The sequence below is a fragment of the Tupaia chinensis genome, unplaced genomic scaffold (genome assembly GCF_000334495.1).
Source record: "Tupaia chinensis unplaced genomic scaffold, TupChi_1.0 Scaffold000010_1, whole genome shotgun sequence".
NCBI classification, from domain to species: domain Eukaryota; kingdom Metazoa; phylum Chordata; class Mammalia; order Scandentia; family Tupaiidae; genus Tupaia; species Tupaia belangeri.
In genome coordinates, this window is record NW_006159440.1 from 4,515,228 (window position 1) to 4,533,906 (window position 18,679).

An 18,679-nucleotide genomic window follows, 5' to 3' on the forward strand; every position below is an offset into this window, starting at 1 on the left:
GAACCAACTCCCCTTCATCAGTGAATGTTATTTTCTTATTCACTTTAAAATTTCTCTTCATTATTTTATTTGCTTCTGCAACTTTGGTCACTTTTTTCTTGACACTGGATTTAGAAGTTTCTTTCTTCTTCACTCCACGGGCCCAGAGCTCTGACTTGTCGGTTTTGTTTTGAGGATAGAGTCTGTGAACTGAGTCACCTTCTCTCTCTAGCATCTACTTTATAATGTGAATGAACAGATAAGTATGAATACTTTGGATCATGGATTAAAGTGGAATTTGTAATCAGAGAAGTGTTAGCTGCAAATTCTGACTGTCATTGGTCCTCCTCCAAGTCACCATCTAAGTATAATAACCATGTATCTACACACGCACACATTTAGTGTGTGTGTACCTAGTGTGTTGTGCTATCACTGTCAATGATAAACCAAATTAAGGAATTCAAGGGCTTACATGACATATTTGAGGAAGGGAGAAATAATTCGCCAAGCATAACAGGAGTATAATAAATAATCAAGATAGACAGTATGATAAGTACTGTGTAGAAAATTAAAAGCATACAGAGTAATCGAGAAAGATCACATTAATAATGTTTCCATGGATGGTACCTCCAGGAGGTAAGATCCAAAGACAGAAAGGTAAGAAAGAAGCTCCCCATGAAGAGACTGAGGGAAGAGAATCTGGACAGAGGGGAAGCAAACGCAAGGCCTTGGCATTTCTGAACAACAGAAAAGAGGCCTGGGACAGAGGACAGCGGCTAAACCGGACACCGATATTAGGGAAGAGGGAGACAGCTGGGAAACATTGTAGGTCAGGGAAAAATGTGTGTGTTTTATTCTATTCTAAGAGCATTAGAGAACCATTAAGGGTTTTAACCAGGAAATGATTCATGATTTACACTTGCAAAAGATTAATCAGAGATATCTGAGTAATTGTACCTCAAAAATACGTCTTGAATCTCCTCTCATCTCCAATTCTAATATTCTTGCTCTATTTGAGTCTCTTATCTCTAGTCCTATCTATGAATTGGTCCCCTTCAAATATTCTTTACAAATCTACCAACCTATCCAAACCATCCAGCTACCCTCCTACTTAGTGTATTCATTGCTGGGAAGATTCATTTTGTAGGCTTTGGAGCTGTACAATGATTAAATGTAAAAGAATGAGAAAGAGAGAGAGAGAGAGAGCAATAGATGGAGATGCCCATTACCTGCATACAAGATGGAGTCCTAGAGGCTCTAATCTGTTTTTTAGTACCCATTCCTTGCTCACTGGGGCCTTGTGCTTTTCATTTTGCAGCAGCAGATCAATTTCAGATCCCTGCCCTTCCCACACCGTCCCACCTCCATGTCAGAACCCTTGCTCTTCTACCTGCCCGTAGGCTCTCCTTTTTCAGCAACAATGCAATTTTTAAAGAGCCTTTCTCTCTTGCACTCCTGCCACTACCACCACAATTCAGAACCAAGGGCACCATATGTATAGTTAATCTCCTTACCTGTTTATGAGTTTCCCTGATGATATGCAGCGCAAGGTGCCTAGGCGCCAAGCAGCCTTCAGTAAGTGCTGGATAGGCATTTCAGATAAAGGGAGTGTTGGGCTGCGGAGATAATGTTGACCAGGTGCCCAGCTCACAGCGACACTGTCTTAGCAGACAGAGGGTGCAAACGAGGTCACCACTCAACTCCTGCTCATTCCTCTCCCCTCCCCCTCGTCTGTCTGGTAATCGTGTTCCTTCTCATCACATGCACTCACTTTACTGTGGGCACTCTGCTCTTAGGCCTCACGAAAAGATGGCAAATCCTGGATCTATCTCCAGAGAGCTTGGGATCTAGTAGAGCAGCTAATTTTAAAAGAATGAGGAACGATACAAATGCAGGATGAAGTGATAAATTAGGTTATGGGTAGGAAGAGCTGAAGTTTTGAACTGGAAGTCTCACTTCATTTGTTTCTTAGAAAAGAGGATTGGAGAAAAATCTTGTATTACTAAACCTTCATTACTTTTCCAAAATATCCTGCAGCATGCGTACTAATGTATTATGACATTCTCATGAATAACTCTAATGTCACAGCTCGAAATATGTGAACAAAGAGTATTTTTTCAAATTTCTCTGTGTACTTCATTTTGTATGTTATCTCTAAGAAATGATATATATACAGTTAGATGTATTTATAGAATCAATAGATCATAAATCTCATCCCTCATTTAGATAGTCATACTTAACTGCTGAGGAACGTATCAGCCCATTTTTATTACTGTGAAATAGCTTTGAATTTTTTCTAGTGTCATAGTATACCTATGTGCAACGCATTTTAAAGTTTGTAAATGTAAAGTTCTTGTAAAAATTAATTTTAAAGCTTGCAACAGTAAAATCCATTCAAGTTAGATGTGACACCGACATTTGAGCTGTATCGTAATTGGCTTTAATATTATCACCTGTTCATGATTTAGTTTCCCAACAATCTAAAAACATCAAATTGCTAACTGTTCCACAAGAGATTATTTCTCTCAAATAATTTTTTAAAAAATCTAAATTCTGGGCCAGCAGGTACTGTGGAGATTAAGGCAGCTGGATTTCACATGGCTGATTCTGCCATTAGAGTCACTGATACAGTGGCTTGAAAATAGCACCACGCTTGGGACCAGCAGTTGGTGTAATGACTATGTCGCTGAACTCCCATATAGTCGACTATAGTTCAAGTCCTGGACCTGATGGCTTGGACTCAGACTGGGCCCGTGTGTGTGCATGCCCAAGATCCCGAGAGGAGAATGGAGGAGGGGGGATTGTGGCATGACCGTCCCCCCTGGGGATGATTTCTTGCTTTCTGTCTCTGTCTTTCTGGTGAGTACACACACCCTATAACAAAAACCTCTCAAAAAAAATAAATAAATAAAAAATAAAAAATAAACAAAAACCCACAAAGAAAATAACAGCAAGCTCATGTGTGTCCGTGCCCAAAATCCTGAGAAAAAAATGCAGATGGGATTGTGGTGTGACCATCCCTCTGGGGGCCAATTTCTCACTCCACCCCCTCTTTTTCTCTCCTGGTGAGTGCACATACCCTATAGCAAAATCTCAAACAAACAAAAAGGCTCTAAGCAGGACCAGCAGTTAGCATAATGGCTATGTCACTCGACTCCCATGTAGTCAACCATGGTTCGAGTCCCGGACCCAGTGGCTTAAACTCACGCCAGGCATGTGTGTGTGCGTGCCCAAGATCCCGAGAAGAGAATGGAGGAGAAGGGATTGCGGCGTGGCCATCCCCCCTGGGGAGTGATTTCTCGCTTTCTGTCTCTCTGTCTCTCTCTTTCTGGCGAGCCCACATGCCCTATAGCAAAAACCTCTCCAAAAAAAGAAAAAAAAAAAGGCTCTAAGGAACATCAACTTAAATATTATTCAGGTCTAGAAGCCTTGCTGATGTACATACTGTTTGATCTGAAGAAGCTCGTAGTCACTTGGGAGAGCCAAGATCTCTTACATATGTGGAAATGGCAGTTTGTAGTAAAACACTGTGTTATGTATTCCAGAAAATATACAACAAAAAGTATAGCAGGAAAAATCTCCATCATGCTCTGGGAAGTCCTTAGAATTCAGGTTAGAGTTGAGCTGGGCCTCAAAAAATGAGTCAAATAAATGAGTAGATAAGAGAAGAAAGAGAGGTAAGAGAGAAAGAGACAGTCTAGATATAGATGTGGAGGTAGGAATGAGCATGCTGGCTCATTCTCATTCCTCTGAGCAACCCACTTCTCCTTCCACTTAAAATATTCTGGAAGCAATTATCATATTATTCAGACTAAAGATAGGTCTGCCATCCACAAGCGATGTCAGTTTTTATGCCTTCACAGCTCTGAGGAGTGCAGAGGGCTCAGCATCCTTTGTAGGGTAGAATACATCTGATGTGGAACAAGACAGAGTTGGAGGTAGCAACTTGGAAATGACACTTTTCAGTCTTGGGACCAAGTTTTCAAGTTCCTGGAAGACGCTCACAACTGGGATTCAAACAGCAACTAATCCTTTTACCTGAAGAAAAGAAACAAATGCTATTACATCCATTTGGGATAACTTGGCAGTTGATATACTTTTGTCTCCTTTTGCCCCCTCTCCAAGCAATTTCTCAGTTTAAAGTTGTAGCTAATATTGCTGGTCCAGACCCATACCAGTGGTTAAGAGAGACACATCCCACATGGTTAAGCACTGTTTGAATTCCAGGATCAGTGGCTTGAAAAACACACCAAGTGCATATTTGCATGCTCACAATCTCAAACTGGTGGAGAAATAGAGAAGGGATTGCACCATGACCATTCCCCTAGAGGAGCGGGGGTGCTTTCTCCTCTCTTTCTGTCTCCCTGGAGAGCATTGACAGTTAAAATATCTAAAATATAAATGTGCAAGTAAGCAGCATATTAAGATGTTAAATTCCATGCAATTATATTTGCAGTAACACAACATTAGCACCATCCAGTGGGAAGGCCAGCCTAGACAATGTGGCTTCACTTCACTAGCGATGTCCTCCTTGCTTTCCCCAGTCTTCAAACCTGATTTCATTGAAGTATGCTATGTTACCTTTTCTAGGATCTTATCCTTCAGCAACAAAATAATTTTACTATCACCTGGGTGCTATTTATTTAAATATTTCTCTTCAAACTATAATAAATTGTGTTGCGCATAAATATTCAGATACAGGGACCAGCACATGGTGTAATGGCTATGTCGCTGGACTCCCATGTAGTCGACCATGTTCCAGTCCCAGTGGTTTAAACTCACACCCGGCGTGTGTGCATGCGTGCCCAAGATCCCAAGAGGAGAATGGAGGAGAAAGGATTGCGATATGGCCATCCTTCTTGGGGGCTGATTTCTCACTTTCTGTCTCTCTGTCTCTCTCTGTTTTTCTGGCAAGCTCACGCACCCTATAGCAAAAATCTCTCAAAAAAAAAAAAAAAAAAAGAAGAAGCAAATATTCAGTTTCAAACTTGACATTCTATTTTTGAACAAATGGAAAGTGAAAAGAAGCAGCTTTACCAAGTGTACAATAAATGACTATCTATTCCTAAGCATTATTGCTCCTCATAAGCACACCATGAAATATCTATCATTTCCAAATTTAAGACAGGAAAACAGGAATTCAGAGAGTTTAACATCTTTCTGTTGTGTACAGTAGAAAGTATATAACCAGGATATAACAAAAAGTAAACTGAATTCAATTCAGGGTATGTCCAACCAGGGAGGTATGGTTCTAAGCCCCTTCCCCATACACATGCACACACACACAAGTAGCCATGCCTACTTTAAAAGGGAGGGCCATGAGACATTTCCAGATAGAGGAAAAAGGAAGGCCATTCATTTCCTTTGAGCTCTGGTCTTTTGTGCTTTTAGTGTGATGCTCATCTCCACAATGTGTCACAGATAAAGTGAGTATGCAGAAACATCAAAGCTAATTGTAATCACATGAAGAACCTATTGTAGAAACCACTAAGATAAAGCCTGGTAGGAAACACACACACACACACACACACACACAGGAATAGGAAGGAGATGGTGAGAAGCATGTCAAGAGCAGGAAGGAAGATGAATGGAAGTGCAAGCAGCTTTGCATAATTATGCATTTTATATGGTTATATAAATAAGAAGAGAATATGCTTAAAACTGCAATCCCAGGAGTGAGCAGCCTAAAGGATTTGTGCCTTCGCTGGTCTGAAGAAATGTAGCATGTGATTACTGTGTACTCTCACTGATGTATATAGTCTATCCTCTTCTACCCCTCTGGACATGCTGTGTGAGGAATTGTTCATTGAAATAAAACATGACTAGGGTAGGCATACATATTTGATCGTGTTAGAAAATTCCTATGTATATAGAGAATATTTATGTATAACACAATGTTTCTGTGTTAAGCTGATTTCCAATTGTTCGTGGGTGGTAGTTACTGCAGGCTGTGATTAGATAAATGGATGCAAGTGGTAATTGTAACTGATGAATGATTGATGATGGATTTGTGCGTGTTTCATTCTGCGCCCCTGGAAACAACCTCTGGCCTACTAGAAATGTAACCTCTAACCAGACGATGATGATCAGTCTAAAACATAGGCTCTAGCTTATTTAATCAGGTGCTTAGCTGTGAGTCAGGGACACGACATATCTTAGGACGACTGCAGCCATCTTCACTGGCCTCTGTCTTCTCCCAATTTCTTTTCATGTTAGATGTCAGATCGGTGAGTATATTCTCTCAACATGAGGATTTAGAGGGGCTCATCAAGTACTTCATTGTTGATTTCTGAATAAAAGTGCTTATGGTAGAAAGCTAGGGGCCAATAGGTGGCATGGTGGTTAAGGAGCTATATGTACTCCCACAAGGTTGACTGAAGTTCCAGTCCTGAATTTGGCAGCTTGAGAAATCACACCAGGTGTGTGTGTGCATGCCCACCCAAAATCTCAACAGGAGAATGTAGAAGGGGTTGCAGCATGGCCATCCCCCAGGAGAGTGATTTCTCACTTTCCCCCTCTCTGTCTCTTTTTCTATCCAGTGAGCTCATGTGCCCTATGACAAAAACAAGCTAAAAAGAATATTAGTTTAAAAAACTATGGATCCTGCAAGTGGGTTTGGAGCCTGCACCTTTGGGTTGAGGATCACGGGCCTCCATTTAAAACAATACTACGGTGGTGCTGCATTTTCTAATGTTTTACACCTGACTCAATACATTATCTCGTGCTCTTCACATAACATGTTTTCTCAACATTTCTCTACAGTTGTGTGTGTGTGTTTGGGGAGGGAAGACATTTTGATCATGTTTATTGACTATATTTGACTCCCTCAAGAAAAGACATAAACAACATATATATTAATGGAAAAAACAGAAGTCTGAATAGGAAATAAATCTTCTGCCATGTAGACAATGCATCAGAAATTTCATAAATAGTATTTGGGACTTTCTCCTTTCTTTTTTGAATCCAAGCATCTTAACCCTACCTGGCTCATCTTTTTGAACTTCAGTCCTACTTTGGAAATTATAGCTAATATGAGGTTGTCCAGAAGACAAACATGAACATGATGAAAAACTACTTAAAATTTAGATGCTGAGAAACTGCTTTTGGTTAGACTTGATAAAGGCCAAATCTATAGGCTTGGGATTTTTTTTTAAGAGGTTTTTGCTATAGGGTATGTGCACTCACCAGACAGAGAGAGACAGAGAAACAGAAAGGAGAAATCACCCCCCAGGGGGGATAGCCACGCCACAATCCCTTCTCCTCCATTCTCCTCTCGGGATCTTGGGCACGCATTCACACACACCCGGCATGAGTTTAAGCCACAGGGTCCGGGATGCGAGCCACAGTCGACTGTGTGGGAGTCCAGGGACATAGACATTACGCTAGCTGCTGGTCCCTAGGCTTGGGTTTATATTCTGTTCCTCAAGAGATCTATCACTGTAGCTGAAGTTTGATGAGAAAGCATTATATTGGGTCATCAGAAAAGTCATGATATATTGTTCTATGTTTTTCTAGATAAAATGTGTCATGACTTTTCTGATGACCCAATAAAATAAAATAAAATAAAATAAATGCATATAGAGCTATTGTGTACATAGTAAAAAGTAGAAAAGTAATGACTCTCCACACCATGAAAGGCAGGTAAAGTCCCAGTGACCTAAATTAGAGGCTTGATTTTCAATGTTTTATGTGAGTACAAAGGGACATAGATAGGTAGCTTTTTCACGTAAAGACCCTCATTATCTGAATGACTGTTTCAAATCACCCACTCATTATTCAACAATTTTTGTGAGATGCTATTAACACTTTTTTTTTTAAAGTTTATTTGTTTTTACCCCTTTTAATTTAAATGTGAAGAAAGACCAGGATCATATTTCTGTTATCCTTTAAATCTGAGTGTTAGAACTGACAGAACTGCTTAGTCAGAAGTGTCAGCATATGTGCAAAGGTCCTTGGGTACAGCCATCTGCAGAGAATGACCTGACAATTATTTTTGCATGGCTTGCAAATCTGACTTGGGAAGGATAATAAAAAATACAGAAACCCAAAATATAGAAACAAATTGGAAACCAAATGCTGTTTTGGTTTGACACTAAGAAAGATATTGATTTACCTGGATTTAATTTTGTTTAGTTTCTGTCAAATCTATATGTATATCATGCTAGAACTTCATATTGCTCAATTTTTTTCACTTCCTTATTCTAAAGCTATTCTAGCAAAATTTACAACTCTAATCAGGTTCTAGAAATAAAGGGCATTTTCTGTCTTCTTCTCTACTTGTCACTGGTAAACTATTTAAAAAGTGGAGTGAGCAATAAATCTACATATCTCAAATGTTTTTTACACACTACTTACTACATGTCTATTTCTCTCCCATTACTACCCTTTTGATTTCTTTAACTTTTTTAGCTTTAGCTTATGATTTCTTCATATAAGAGTATGCATAGCTTTATTGATATGCTAACTGTAGAAAACAATGTCATTAGTTTGAAAACATTGTGAAAAAAATCACCCTGCAGTCTTGAAAACTACTTAAAATGGTGAGCAGTGCTCATGGAAAACCATGTTCCATGATCTTTCAGAGTTAGTTCTTCTGGATACTGAAAGGAGAGAGGATGAGAAATATTCTTTTTTTAAAAAGAGGATTTATTTAGTTTTATTTATTCATTTTTTTAATTTGATTAAAAAGAGAGAGAGAGTGAGAGAGGGAAAGTGAGAAAGCAAGTCACCGGGACCAGGACTTGAACTGTGGTTGGCCATGTGGGTGTGTCCAGCGCCTTAACCATACCACCTGCTGGCTCAAGAAATATTCTTTCTCCTAGGTCATGAACTTTCTTCCTGAAATTTCAAAAAAAAATTGTTTTTTCAGATACCAGTAACTGTATTTTTATTGTTGTGGTGCCTATTCTGGTAACCTGATCAGCATTCATTCAGCACAGGTCCCCTAGTCTAGCATCTGGTTTTTAATCTAGCTGTGATTGTTTCCCCCACTCAGGTCTGGAAGCATAATGAAGCACTTAATAAATTAGCTTCGATGCATACATGCCTGTTTTTTAAAATATATATCTTTTTTTCTACAAAACAAACCTATGCATATTCCCCTACAACATCCCCAGCCCCAACAGGCTTCTCATGGTGATAGATAGGACAGGGGGGCCAACAGACTCCTGTAAACAGGAGCATTATAATAAGTGATTTTTAAGTCTTCATCTATTTGAGCCTAGCCTAGGAATAAAAATGCAGTGACTGCAACCTCATTCTTTCAAAGATTGTTCTAAAGAATTAAGAAATATGCCTATCAAAGGATCATTAGGAAGATTAACTTAAAATGTAAAATAAATGAAGTCTGACTGTGAGAAGGATGTAGAGACAGTAAGAGGCTGAAGGGAAACAGAACAGGGAAGGAAAGTCTTCCCTTTCGATTCGCTCTTCTTTAGTCTTCTGCATTGTCTGTGTTCCTCTGAATTTTAAACGTGTTTGAATTCTCTCTTTACTGCTCTTTGCAGCCATACATTGATCTAGAAGAAGCAAGTAGGGCAGTTAAATCTCATGCTAAATCGGAACTGCTTCTGGATTGATGGGTAGGAATGGTGCGGTGGCTGCAGAGGAAGGGACCGTGCTTTATTTCTTATTGACCAGAAGTGCGTCCGTCCGATTAGTCTGTGCCAAGAACAGAAACAGCAGGTGCACATTGTTGAAGGATGTAGCAGCTGAGGTTCCGTGCTTCTCAGAAGCACAGGAATACTGCTGCCCAGATTCATCAGCACGGAACTGTCGATTCTTTTCCAGCTCTACCGTTAGAGAGTCACTCATTCTGACGTTTCAGCTCAGGTCAGTTAACAAATGTATTTTGAATCCAATCCTTATGCACAGCGTTGAGAGTTGTAAAGGATTCAAAAACTAATCAATATGGAACTATCCAGGAAGTTTCAATACAGACTGTGGACATTTTTGTGTGTAATACTGTATATGGTATGATGTCTTAGTTCACACATAAAATACGAACTAAAACCAAACAAGTAGATAGACAACACTAATGCAGAAATATTAGTCATCTTCGAAGTACCAACAGAAACAAAGCTGTGGTCGAAATTTTATTATGCAAAAGTTGACTTCAAGATAAACTGTACCAACAAATATGAATGAAGACTGTGTAATATTAAAGGGCATAATTGGTATGTAAGTTTATGTAGACAAATACTATTGTACCAAATTCATAAAGCATAAATTACAAGACAATCTAAAAGGAGGGAAAAAAAATACCTGACAAATACAGTAGTGATTATAGGCTTTCATTAACCTCTGTCAGCCCATAAGAGATTAAGGAAAGTAAGCAGAAAGGTGTCAAAAACCTGAATTATAATCACTAAGGATTATATACAATATAGATAAATGTATATACATATGCATGTTTATATGTATGTGTGTATAAGTGAAATAGAAACCCTACATACATATGCATGATTAAAATCTGTATAAGAGAGACGATACCACTTGTTAAAATATCCTTAGACTCTAAAAAAACTTACTATTAAGTGACAAAAAATTTAGTTTCTCCCCCAAAATAGAGATAACACATTCTACATTCTGATCCAGTGCAATAAAACAAACGATGGTAGTAATTGTCACACCAGTCTCTTTTCTACTCTCGGGATTTCAGGGACACACACACACACACACACACACATGCCAGGAGTGTTTTTCAAGCCATCGTGTCCAGAACTTGAACCACAGAGTTAGCCATGTGGGACCCAGCGCCTTAACCACCATTGCACCTGCTGGTCCAATGTTAATACTGTATTAACGCCATGAAGAAAATATAATTAAAGAGCATTGTCTTATTGCTTTTTTGCTGATGATTTAGAAAAGGTAATAGTCTTTTTGTACAAAATTTTTTCTCCTTATCTCTTAATCCAGTGCTAACCCTCCATTTGCAGCTTTTACCCAACTTTCTCCATGCAACTTTTCTATACAATATAGTAAATTTATGGTGTTCTTTCTACAGTTCATTTGACAAACTTCCCAACTACTGACATTCATTATTTATTTGTATGGAATCATTATTTATTGAATGTTATTAAACTGCCCATGAATTTAACCTTGTCTCATACCTAGATTCCTACACTATGATTTTTTCTTTATAGCATCTAATGTGATGCCTTGAACAGAGTGCAAGGAACTCAGTGTTCAAAGACAGGTTTCTATGAGAAGCCTTTAAAATATAATTATTTCTCTGAGGGAGAGAAATTGATTTTTAGGATAAACATTGTTTATGATGCTCTTGGCTTGTGCATGGATACTCTGACAATTCATTGACGATTAATTATTGAAATATCACTACTTCTCTATGATGTATGTCCAGTAGTTATTTTCTTTGGAGAAATGTTAGAAGGAAATAGTGGAATACCATCAAGTGAAAAATCAGAGCAAGGCAGACTTATTATTTTTCAACAAACTAAATATAAAGGTGCCTAGGATTTAGTTTTTAATACTTTAAACTTGTATCAGGTGCAATGAACCTAAAAACCATGAATATTGTTCACTACATGTAGATATGATATTTACTCTAAAATTGGCCCATATAATTAAAGTTTTAGTTTGTTTTATATTGGAATGGATATTGCTGCCAATCAGTCAGGACACCAGCACATTACTAAAAAGTAGTGGAAACATGATACAACACTTAAATTAGGAAATAAAACATTGATGAGGAAAACCCATGTATTTTTTTTTTTAAGTAAGAAATTTTCTCTGTAGGGCAAATGTGCTCGCTGGAGAGACAGAAAGACAGAAAGTGAGAAATCACCCCCCCACACACACCCAGGAGGGATGGATATGCTCCAATCCCTTCTCTTCCATTCTTCTCTTGGGATTTTGGGCACATACCCAGTGTGTGTTCTAGGCCGCCGGGTCTGGGATTTGAACCGTGGTTGACTACATGGGAGTCCAGTGACATAACCATTATGCCATCTGCTGGTTCCCCCATATCTTTTTCTAGTATATGGATTATAGATCATTTTAAATTAAGAGCCAGAAAACAGACATGATAGGTAAGTAGGCTAGACTTAACACAGAAAATCATCTCTTCTCTAGCAGTGGTTTATGCATTGCATTATGTGCCTGGGTGTCCACCAACAGAGACCTGTCTAGTGGAATTGGGATACAGGTGAGTACAGGTCTGGACCTAGATGGAAACAGACACGTCTGAAACCTCTGTGATATTTGTGCCCATCTTACAAATTTTTTATACTGAAGGAATCACTTTAGAAGGAAGTATGAGAGCAAATTTTAACTAGACAAATCCTAATGTTTTCATCTATTTTTCAGTTGCTAACAACTGAATACCACATGCTAGGTAATTTATAAAACATAGATGCATATTTAGCTCATGGTTTTGTAGGTCCTAGGTTAAGGGGGCCACCTCTAGAGGTCTTCTTGCTGCCTCTTACTCTGTGGAGTACCAAGACGGTACAGAGGTCACATGGTGGAGGACAAGATCATGAATGTCTGTGACCATTTCTCTCTGCTCTCCTTTTTATGAAGAAGGAGGTCATATCTAATCTTAGAGAGGTCATATCTAATCTTGATATCTAATCATCTCTTGAGAGGTCCACTCTTATCTCATAGTTGGATTGAGTTTTCACCCTCTTAGTACAACCACAACCAAATTTTTACATGTCAATTTCAGGAAAACAAACTCAAGCCATACCAAAAGGTGTAAGAAATCACATTCATAAGAGCTTCTAGTCTTTTCAGCACTTGCTAATATAGCATATTTTCCTGCCAGTTGGACTAGACTCCATTGCCAGGAAGAAGAAAAGGCAGCACTTGAGAGGGAGTGCACCCATAGCCTAAAACGTGGGTCTCAGTGTCTGAGGATAACTTTGGACACTAATGTAAAAATGCGGGTTAGGGTAAAAAATGTACCAAAAGAGCAGAAGTTGGGTCCACAGACAGAGAAGATATTTTGGCCCAAGAACATCTCAATATTCGTAGTAAACAAGAAAAAGTATTTCATATCTGAAAATAATTAAGATAGATTAGACCGGAAAAGCTCTGAGGCAGTCATAGGTCAAGAGTATCATTAGAGAGGTGCTTTATCACCATCTGAAGGCTTGACATACCTTTCATTCTTACCAAATTTTCTCTACTTTCAGTACGTGTTATGTGTTATATTGAAAATATACCTAAGTAATAATTTTTAAATAAAATTATCTAAATATTATGCTGGTGACATTATAGAAATGATCTATATATTTATATATTTAGTTAGCTTTTTTTTTTTTTTTCTATTTTGGTACTGTCTTAATACAGAAATACTAATAGCCTGTTGGCTGCTGTCTGAAGTAAAGGCTGAGTATGAGGAAAACTAAACAACTACTTACAACTCCTCAGTAGTTAACCATTTAATCAACATAGGGTGAATTGCAAGTAGGAAGGCATGACATTTTGTGTTTTACTAGTACCTTTGTAGAGGATTACCAACATTGGCTGGTCTTTCGGGACATACTGGAGCATGTTTTCAGATAACACTTTTGAAAATCACCTTTGGATTTCATTCTTCTGCCACAAAATAAAAATTTGGAGCCCATCTTCTTACAGTTTAGGTTATTTTTCCTTAAGGGCTTTTTTGTGAGTTAACATTTTATTGGGACATCAGAAAAGTCATGATGCAGTTTTGCATAGAAAAATACGTCATGATTTTTCTGATGACCCAATATTTTAGTTGACACTTTTCTGGCTATTTCCACATTTATAAACCATATTTTACTTTATTCTCATCTGTTTAGCAATTTGTGTAGTAGTATCTATAAGTTATGGTTGTTTTTCAGACCTATAAAGTAAAGGAACTGTTTTCCAGGTTACTATAGAATAAACATCTATCCCTGAGAACCAACTAATTAAACTCTATGCTGAGAAAATTAAGTACTTCACCCTTCTTTTGGAAAGCACAATCTAGTTTTCTGTTTAATCCATCCACCCTCTGCCTCAACTCCCAAATTACCATCCCATCCCATGATGAGGCAAAATTCATTGTTAAACCCAAAACAACAAAACAGGAAGTACTTCTTTGTAGAACCTTAACAAAGATCTTTTGAAAATCTATATCCTCCCCACACTCAAACACACACACACACACACACACACACACACACACACACACACACCACACACATGGGTTTACCTTATTCCTTCCTTTTATGTCCTTTACAACCCCTCAAAGAACTCAAGAATTTTAGTCAGGTAGTTCTCTTTTGAGTCTGATTTATGAACTCTTGTTTGTCTGGCCAGGTGCCGGCCATATTCCACAATTCATAATCTGTCACCAGGAGTAATGGCCCCTTTCCAAAGGTGAGACGTGACAGTTCTTTCTGCATGCATCAGATAAACAGACTGTGTGGCTGCTGGGTGATCTATCTGAAGTAGGCTGAAGAGCACATTAACCTTTCAGCACACCCCCATTTTCACTGTGGTTCTTTTCTTTTATGCCCTTCATTTTTCTTCATAAGAGGCAGATCTGATGAATAACACAACATCCAATCACTAGTGAGCAGATTGCTCAAAATCCATAGGAGGTGAGTGGGCTGTGGTGCCCAGTAAATTTCAGAACATCTCAACCTTCAAGCTTCTGTTGTATGAAATGCCTTCAGAATGTCGTCAGGATTAAGAGGAGGATTTGTTTTTGGTTCTTCAATGGTGTAAGCTTTTGCTCTGACACTAGACGATGAGGAATACCATGGCTTCCATTGACAGCTATTTCTCTTTCTTTATTTCTAATAACAGGCCACAGAGAGGCCTCTGATTCTCAGATATAACCAGTTAAGTGATCCAGGAAGAAAATCTTAGATAGGCTGTAAGTTCTAGGTCCCATTCTGTTTCATTTTCATGAATTCTATGTCTGTGTATACTTGGGATATTTCTGCTTTTCAGTGTTTAGACAGTGGTACAAAAAGCATTCAAAACATTTGGCCTGGTGCAGGTCAATGCAGCTGTAAAAGCAGGAACACAGATACATGGATGATCTTGAATGGTTACATGGAAAGGACAGGCTCACAAAAATCATCAGGCACCATCTGCTGCTAAGACACTTTAGTTTTCCAATTAGCATAGAGACTATGAAGTTTAAAAGTTGATCTAACCTCAACAAAGTTGACTGTCTACATCTGTGTGTGCACACATAAGTGTGTGTGCATGCATGTGTTCATATGCACCCCTTCTGTGTGTTCAAACTACACTGGAGCCCAAGTCAAGATTCAGTTTTTAGGAGAAGCAGAATGAATTAAAAATAAAGGGAGCAGGAACATAGAATTCATTCCAGGAGTGTGGTAGCAAAAGTGAGATGGTCTGATAGCTAAAAGGGATATCAGCCACTAAAGGAGGGGAATGAGGATTTGTTTTCCTTTTTTTCTTTTTAATAATGACCCTTGGGTTGGTAGGTAAAAGGGAAACTAATGGTATTAGAAATGGAAAGAAAATTCTACCAAATTCATACGATTCTTTATTTTGACAGGATGGGCTAGATTAGTATTTCTCAAATTTTTAAAAATGCGGATTCTGGTTCTCTAGGTGAGGTTGGGGTCCTGCCTTTCTAACAAGTCCCCACACAAGCAGGCCACACTATGAGTAATGAGTGCCTAGAGTAAAAGGCAAGTGAGGACCCTAGAATCTGCAAAGAAAGTTTGAGGTGAGACCCCACAAATGTCTTCATCTAATATCTCAAAGAAAGATTAAAAGATAAAAAAAGCCAAAGTGCACAATGGTTAAGGCAAATGGATCCCAGATGACCTACTGTGCAGTTCGGGTACTGGACCCAGTGGCTTGAGACAAACATGTCAGGGGCGTGTGTGTGTGTGCCAAAAATCCTGAGAGGGGAAGAGATTGCAGTGATCCCATGCCCTATGGGATGCTTTCTCACTTTCCTTTCTCTGTATCTCTCCAGAAAGTGCATGTGCCGGGTAGCAAATTAAAAAAGAGAGAGGGGGGAAAAAAAAAGATTAAGGGGCCAATTAGTGGTGCAGTGGTAACACAATAGTTACACCATTGAAGAACCAAAAGCAAATCCTTCTGGAATTAGGTCCCCGGACCTCCCCATTTAGGTAAGGTGTGTCATTCACACTATATGAGGCAGGGCTGGACTAGAGCCTGAAAACCCTGTTGGAGGTGCCTGTTTCTCTCCCCTTTTTTTTTTTTCCACAGAAGGAATAAATAAATAAATCTTAAAAAGGAAAAATAAAAGAAAGATTAAAAGATAGAAGTTTGGGCAAGATGGTAAAGGACAGAAAAATCAATATGGTTTTATCTTCCAGTATTAAAAATGGAAGAAGAGAAAGCTTAGAAAGGGAAATGAATATACTACTTAAGCAATACCACAGCCCAAAAGAGATAATCTCCTGTTTTTTTCTTTTGTATAGGTTTCATTTACTTTGGCAATCTAAAATTTTAATCCCTCTATTATAACTTAACTTTCTACACTTTTATGTATTGTCATTTTACCTAGACCGTAATCACCTTAAGAAAAAAATTTAATACAATATTAAATCTTTAAGTAATAGATGGTGAATAGTAAAATATTTTATTAATTTAGTCAAGAGTCATGAGTTCTGGCCAAAGCTTGACTACCTACTCTAAGCAATAGTAAATCACTTAGACATTTTCTTCCTCAGTTTCTTTATCCATCACAGAGTGACAATACCCTTTTCTGTTCACCTCCTACAGTTTCTATGAGAGAAAAATTAGATCTTAATTATAATGGTACTTTAGGAAATCTATCCAAATTGAAGGTAGTCTTAACAGTAGTAGTATTTTATTTTAACAAATGAACTTTACGTATTACCAGAAATTTCATATTCTCAGTAAGATATTACATGGTAAATCTTTCAACCTCACTAGGAAAATTATTTGCAATAAGATCTACCTGTTGAATGCCAATGACTTACATGGTTTTGATCTGTAGAGAGACTGGGGAAAATCCCAGCCAACTTCTGATAATAGCTCTCTTCACAGACTCAATATTGCTCAAGTACTTTTGCTATCATGAGGAATTGGAATTAACTCTAATGCTTCACTTCTCTGAAAATTTTCCAGGGGTGATGTGTACAAATAAAAAACATAAAAATAGTCAAACTCCCTGTGAGTGGATATATCTTTATAATCTTCCTCTGCCACATAAAATACAAGTCTAGGTAGTGTGTGTATATGCCTGTGTATCTGCGTGTGTATGTTGATAAATGGGAGAGCAGCCCCAGTATGCCTGACACCACCTCATAACAGGAGGGGAAGAAGAGTCCAGACTGCCTTGGCTAAGTGTCACCTACTGTGTGCTCAACACTAACTGATGCTCTAAGATGTTCAAGAACATTCAATACATAATCTCTGCCCTCAAAACACCTGGGATCTATCTGGAAACCTAAGTCAACATATAGCATAATGAACACAACTAAGTGCCAAGCAACAAGATACTCTAATGAATGCAATTAAGAACTCTGAAACAAACATGGAGCCCATCTTCCACGAGAAACAAGAAGGCTCACTTTGTGCTCAGCATTGCCTGAACAATCTACTGCAAGAAGAGTATTTCAGCCTGATGGAATTATCACATCAGTTGCACACCAGCAAGATGAAGAAGAGAGGATTCTAATGACAGGAAGAAGAGTTACTAGTGAAGACTATTGCACTAGTGAAGAGCTAATCCTATTCAACAGTCCAGAGTATCGGAGGCTCAGGATCAGTCCTATAAATAAAAGATAAATTATATACTAGTATAAAGAACACTGGTTTACAGTTACAAAATTAGGAAAAAGTCATTTAACTTGAACTCTGTCTTGACGGGTCCAGAATTAATATCAGATATATACCTTGGACTTTTCCTGGCTCAGTTACAACAGGAATGTTATTAAATTATTTGTCCTTAAGGGTGATCTGCCAGACTATGAAGTGACCAACTCCTACAGATGATCAGGGTCCAACAGATACATTGACCAAAACTTACTGGAGAAGAATTAGCATAAGAAAAATATCAGAAAGTCCATAAGACAGACCTGGAGCAAGTCTTAGAAGCAAATAGTGGGTCAGGAATATTAGACAGAGATGAGGGGGATTTTCAGAGGGCTCTGGCACTAAGTCACCATGAAATTGACATGGAGGATGAAGAAGCAGATCTCCGCAGGACTATTCATCTCAATATGCAAGGTAGTTCTAGAAATATACCTCAAGGTATTCCACAGACGCCAGCCATAACTCTTACCTCAGAAGAGTTGCCGGGGAGAAAAGAAGCCTACTTCGAAAAGCAGTCGTTGCAGCAGCAGCAGTGGCACCAGCAGGCAGACCCACCAGGACAGGTGTCCTATCCATGTGAAAAGCTCAGCACACGTTCAGGAGCACTTGGGAGTGATCTAGGTGATGATGCTGTGAGTGAAGGAAATGTGCTTCAGGCAGCTATTCTCACGTATTTGGAACCTGTTATAAATCATTTGAAAGCAAAAGGAATGAAATACTACCTTTTAAAAACCATTAAGATATTCATACTTTCCAACATTATCCTGTGTTATTACAGCATAGAGTTCATTTTGATACTGTGTCAAAGAGAAAAGTGTTCAACAGAGAAAGTGAGACTTTTAGGTGTGCACAAAATGAAGAGAAAGTGGAAAAACTGCACCTGTAGGACTAAATAATTATTTCCTAATACTAGCCAAAGAGGCAT

General features: G+C 38.5%; 1 protein-coding gene and 1 pseudogene across 2 annotated transcripts in view; both read left to right on the top strand.

Annotated features, from left to right (window-relative positions):
* TPK1 (thiamin pyrophosphokinase 1) overlaps positions 1 to 18,679 on the top strand; it is a 427,050-nt gene that overhangs the window by 368,068 nt on the left and 40,303 nt on the right. The gene's annotated exons all lie outside the window — the stretch shown is intronic.
* LOC102468351 (ataxin-3-like) overlaps positions 17,396 to 18,679 on the top strand; it is a 35,220-nt pseudogene continuing 33,936 nt past the window's right edge.